This window comes from Platalea leucorodia (genome assembly GCF_965183815.1).
Source record: "Platalea leucorodia genome assembly, chromosome: 4".
NCBI classification, from domain to species: domain Eukaryota; kingdom Metazoa; phylum Chordata; class Aves; order Pelecaniformes; family Threskiornithidae; genus Platalea; species Platalea leucorodia.
The window spans coordinates 115,870,703-115,876,875 of NC_138826.1; positions in this window are offsets into that span (position 1 = coordinate 115,870,703).

The following is a 6,173-nucleotide window of genomic DNA, read 5'->3' on the forward strand; positions in this document are numbered from 1 at the left end:
AGTCTCACTGTCCTGTGATTTATATGCCGTTCACATGCTTTTAAAATGTTATAGAAAAGGGCTGTATTTATGGCAGGTTTTCTACAATGTAATAGAAAATGGTTTTAGGACATGTAACGTATCTTATAGATACACATTATAAGGAGGGTATATTATCTTTTCTGAGTGCCTTGCAACCTTCATTGACACTAATAAGATTTACATGTCCCAGTGGACGAAAGAATGGACTGCGAAGTCTTTAATTCAATTTATTAGAATGAGTGGCTGACTCAGAGTCAAGAAGGAGCATGACCTTTCCACATCAGTCATTTGCTCCTAGGGCCAATGCAGAAAAACTCCGTGTAATCCCCAGGGAGAAAAATATTCTTTGGGTGTTTCTCGAGTGGCCTTTCTGGCTATTTTGGCCCCAGTACAGTGGCTCTACAGTACAGCAGTTTCAATTGCTTAAACAGTTCTTTTCACGTTCTCAGTGACTGGTGTTTTTTCTAAATCAGGGCCTTGGGAAGTGTTTCATCTTCAAAGACAAAGCAGTGCAAAAGTAAATACATCATAGGATGACTTGTTTCCTTCTCTAAGACTTTGCATATTGCCAGATCTCAAGAGAAGAGTTAAGGGTTTTTTTTCCTCTCTTATGATAAAAGGAGTCAAACATTGGAGCAGGTTGCCCAGAGAAGTTGTGGATGCCCCATTCCTGGAAGTGTTCAAGGTCAGGTTGGACGGGGCTTTGAGCAACCTGGTCTAGTGAAAGATGTCCCTGCCCATGGCAAGGGGGGTGGAACTAGCTGATCTTTAAAGGTCTCTTCCAACCCAAACCATTTTATGATTCTATGGTCCTTAATCCCTCTGGATGCTTCCTGGGATTAGATGCAGGAAAACAGAAGAATGAATGGGGATGCAGTAAAAGCAAACATTTAGTTAAAAGAGAAAAGAGGAAGAAGACTGACAGAAACCTAGGAAAGGGAAATCTGGACGCATGTAGAGACACCTTGTCGCTGAAGTGGTGCATATCCCAGATAAGACCTCACAGATGTTTCACTTGTAACTTTTGAATTTCAGAAAAGGTGAAAGCAGTCAAGGTCTAGTCTATTTCTTGAAATTGTAGGGATAATACTATTAGTAATCAATCAGTCATAAAAAATAAAACCCTAATGTCCTTGCCTATATAGACACCCTCTTAGCAATGTTTAAGGTTGATGCACAGTGCTTTATGCACTCTTTATATAAGAGAGAGATATACCATCAGCACAAGTTCGATGCATGAACAAAATTATCTCACGCAGCCAATCGAGCTGGATTTGCAGTGCTACAGAAAGCAAAGCCGCTCTGCGAGGTTTTGGATGCCAGTTTCAAATTAAAGATGGGTCATTCAAACATTCATGGACTGTCAAAGCCCCATGTACAATATTGTAACCATGGTACAAACTAAAACCAACTTAATGGCAATGCACTGAAAGTTGGCAGCTTTTGAGCATTCCTTCTGTTGGTTAATGCTGCCTGTTGAAGAGTTTGCAAAGTAAGCAAAGGCAATAATGTTCTTTACAACAAATCCTTTCTTTTCTCTCTTGCTATCTTCAAGAGTCCATACCCACAATGAATGCTGAATAAACTTAGGAAATGGAATATACAGAATCAGAACTGTAGTTCTTGAAATAAGAATCTCAAAGAGAATTACAAAGAGGTGTGATGTCAAATGCAGCAAATCTTTTGTCATCTTATCCCATTGGAGTGCATGCATCCCTGGAGGCCATCTAAAGTACAAGGGCAGGGGTAAGATTGCCAGTTTGATACCACTACTACCCCAGAGTATTTCTATATGCCACATATGCTGTGCTTAAGCATCTTGTTATGGGCAAAGAACGAACCACATCTTATACCGGAAGCCAAAATTTTATTGTTAATCTAATTTAAAGATGTGACTGTATAACCAAAATACAGAAAACAGTTAATGTTAGCTTAAATGCAGTTTAAATTTTCCACATTAAAAGAATACACCTCATCAATGATATTATAGTTAAAAGTTGCAATAAAAACCTCCTCCTACTATCTAATGCTTTTTCTCTGGTGCTACATTTACCTCTCCACTGCTCCTCTAGCTGGTAATGCTGATGGGTTTTGTGTGAGGGAAAAGATGTGACAGAAAGCTGTCCTCCTGAGATATTTGCTGGGAGGAGTATGATGTTCATGGTAGGGTTTTTTCTCCTCTTTGCTAGGAGGAGCATGATGTTGAGGTTGATGGCTGCTTCCTCCTCGCTCTAGGGGCCACTTGGGCCCATTTTTACACGTTTGTTAACATGCTCTACACCCTGACTTTTCTTCCTTGGTCCACAACTGTTATGCTGCACTTAACTTTACTATTTATGGTAGAGTTTATATGCATAAGACACTTTTTTGTTATGCCTATAACTGGTTTTACCCAGCTCCTAGGTTTGCAGTGCCCACACTGGGGAGTTACTGATTGCCCTGGGGCCTCTGGTATTATCTTATGCTCAAACCTTTACAGCCACCACTGTTGCATGTAACTTTACTTCTTTATGCTTCATCATTAGTCTAGCGTCACAGATAGTTCGTTCTACACAGCCGAATTACTTGTTATTCCTATTGATATAAGAACTTTTAACAACAGACATTACATGAATTATGCAAAGCTAAGAAAAACTAAAAGAAAAAAGGTAAGAGCCACCTGCTCATTAGACAATTGCTGATGCAGATAAACAAGCTGAAACAAAGCTCCAAGCTAGTGAAGACTAGTCCAGACAACACCTGACAAGCCCTCCGGCCTGTGTTAACTTAACACAAAGCCTGTGGCTTGTTACCAGCAACAGCAATACTGTATTTACTAATGCATGGGGCTACACAGGGCACTCTTAACTAAGAAGGAGAAGAGATTCCAAGGGATCTGGTAAGAGCTTCCAAGAGATTCCATCCTTTTTCTACTACTTAATGATTAATTTTACATCTTTGAAATGCACAGTACTTGGATTGAAAGGGTGACAGCTGACAATAGGATTACGGTTTGGACAAGAACAGTTTTGAGAAACCTAAATTCTCAATGCATCATTGAGAACCCTGAGAAAAAGGAAAATGGCTCATCTTGGTTTCAAGTTCTACTTTACCTTCTGTCATTTACTTCTCAAGGACTGGACCTGATTTCTAGCCTAGGGTAGATTTAAAACTAGGAGTAGGGCTAGAATTTGGGAAAGTGCAGGCTGAGGAGCCCAGGTTCCTGCTGCACCTTGGAGGTCCCCAGGAGCTGGGAAGAGGACTCACACCATTTTCTTCAAAACTGTTTTTCCTAAACCCCTTCTTGGCTCCTGTCTCATGCCTACCTTTACATTTTGAAACGAGGTAGGACCAAGAGCTGGGTTACAGCTAGGGTTTTGGAAAGTACAGGCTCATGAGTCCAGGTTCCTGCTGCAACTTGGAGGTCCCTGAGTACAGAATAGGTTTCAAACTGCTGAAGACACCTTTCCTTCATCATTCTCTGTTCATGGGATCAACTTCCTTTCTAGCTAAGGCAAAAATTGCAGTTCGGGTTAGGGATTGGGAAAGTTGTTTTCCATTCTTTAGTGCCTTTTCTACAGAAAGTGCAGACACATCCCTGTGAAGACTTTTGGAAACCTCTGGCTGTCTTTTCTCTGGAAGTTATGTTTCATGTTTCCATCTGGTCTCCAAGATTTCTTTCCCTTGTGAATAATAACTCATTTTCAACAAAAATAGGAAGATGGTTTTTCTGTATGTACATGGAGAGAAAAGTATTAAAAGTCTACCATGTACGAAAAACACGACAGGTACTACGGTCTTCCCTCTTCCTCCCCCCAAACACAGCCTGTTCACCGTAGTCCTCCTCACGCCTCACTTTTTGGCCGTCCCTGGGGACTCAGGCGCAGCCGGGGCGACCGCAGGCCTATGGCAGGGTCAGGCGTCAGTGCCAGGTGCGTGTCAGTCCAGGTCTGGCACCGCCAGCCACGGGATGGTGCCCGAATTTAGACGCTCAGTGACTCTGCAAGGTAAATTCGGAGATATTTAATGAATTTAAAGGATTAGCCGGCCTTGAGGAGAGAGCGATCCAGCTCGCCCTCTGGGGTCATCCAGGCCAAGCGGGATATAGATGACCTGGATTACACCCCACATAGCACGGGGAACATGGCAGGTTCCCTTAAAAAAATGAAGACGATTATGAACACCTCTCCTGCAGGACAGCGGGCTCCCTCTGCCTGCCTCCCTCACCCAACCCAGCGCTGTCTCTGCGGGCGGGAAGCAACGCGGCGCAGTGCCCAGCTTGGCCCTGGCCTGGCCCCCCCGGGCCTGCAGGCGGCGCCACGGCGGCCCCTGGCGGCCGCGCCTGGCGGCGCTGAGGGCCGCCGGCCAGGCGGGAGCCGGCGGGCGGCCCCAGGGGAGGTCGGGCGACCCTGAGGCGGGGCCCTGGGCCGCCCAGCCGCCCGCTCCTGCCGGGTCGGGACTATTGGGGATCTAGCCGCCGGTTCTGATGGGCCTGTACCCAGCAGGTGCCCGCAGCGCGCTCCGCGCCCCGGAGCGCTGGTTTTGCTGGGAGCCGGAGCTGCCGGCTGGGCTGTGGCAGCTCCCCCGGCGCTGCCCTGCCCTCACGGCTCGGCCCTCCAGCCCCTCGGGGAGCCCAGTGCCACCGCCCGCAGCCCTTTCTCTTGGAGGATCACCAAGCCTACAGCTCACTCTTCTCACTGGTTTGCCAGAAACTCGGGCAAACTTAAGCTGGCCTAACAATTTAAGCATGAGTAGGAAACCCAATCTGTACAGTCTTACCTGTGTTAACTTTCAGGCTACAGTGTAAAGTCTGTCCGATTTCTTAGGGGTTTGAAGAATACTTCTGAGAGATGCGTTTGCCCATGGATTTGTTTCTTAAAGATCTTGGCTTTTATTATGCCATCAGGGATCCAGAAATTAATGTTAATGCCACCATAGTTCAAATTATTCATTTTAAACTAGATTTATTGCTGGAAATGAATCCAGAAACCTTTCCACTGGAAATCCATTATTTTCAGTACAAACAAGGAATGAATCAAGTGAAGCACTACAGATCAGGCAGCAAAATCCAGACCGTGCAAAACGTATCTTAGCTCTCCCTTTCCTACGTGTGCTGGGAGACCTGCAGACACCGATGACCTTGCTCACGTGGGCAGCGTGCAGGACTCTGTTCCGTGACCAAGTTGCCTATTTATCATGGTTTAACCCCAGCCAGCAACTAAGCATCACACAGCTGCTCGCTCACTCCCCTCCCGGTGGGATGGGGGAGAGAATCGGAAGAGTAAAAGCGAGGAAAGTCATGGGTTGAGATAAAGACAGTTTAATAGGTAAAGAAAAGCCATGCGCACAAGCAAAGCAAAGCAAGGAATTCATTCACTCCTTCCCAGCGGCAGGCAGGTGTTCAGCCATCCCCAGGAAAGCAGGGCTCCATCACGCGTAACGGTTACTTGGGAAGACAAAACACCCCCCGCTTCCTTCTTCTTCCCCCAGCTTATATACTGAGCATGATGCCATATGGTATGGAATAGCCCTTGGGCCAGTCTGGGTCACCTGTCCCAGCTGTGCCCCCTCCCAGCTTCTTGTGCACCGGGCAGAGCATGGGAAGCTGAAAAGTCCTTGACTAGTGTAAACTCTACTCAGCAAGAACCAAAACATCGGTGTGTTATCAACACTACTCTCATCCTAAATCCAAAACACAGCACTCTACCAGCTACTAAGAAGAAAATTAACTCTATCCCAGCTGAAACCAGGACAGTATTCCAGTGTTTTCAATAGTTAGATTAACCAGAACACAGTGAGTGTATGGTAAAAATCAGATTGAAATGTATTTTTTAAAAAAGAAAAAAACAGAAGGAAACATTTTGTCAGTGATCACATTTCAAAAGTGAGTGTTGTTTCATAACCAAATTTCAAAATTCAGTTGAATGTACTTAGAACTCCTATTCAGTTTAATATTGTTAAATATTTTCTGTAGTTATAGTCACAGTAAATGAGGAGGAGTTAAAGAGGTGCAGTTCTTCATTAGCAAGTTCTTTGCATAGATGGATCTCTGCGCCAAAGTCGCAAGAATGTGTTTTTGCCACGAGGACTGGTGGGCTTACATCTGCTCTGCACTGGTGGAAATGGCTGTTGGAATCACAGGCACTGGAGAAGCTGTCCAGCAGCAGAACTAT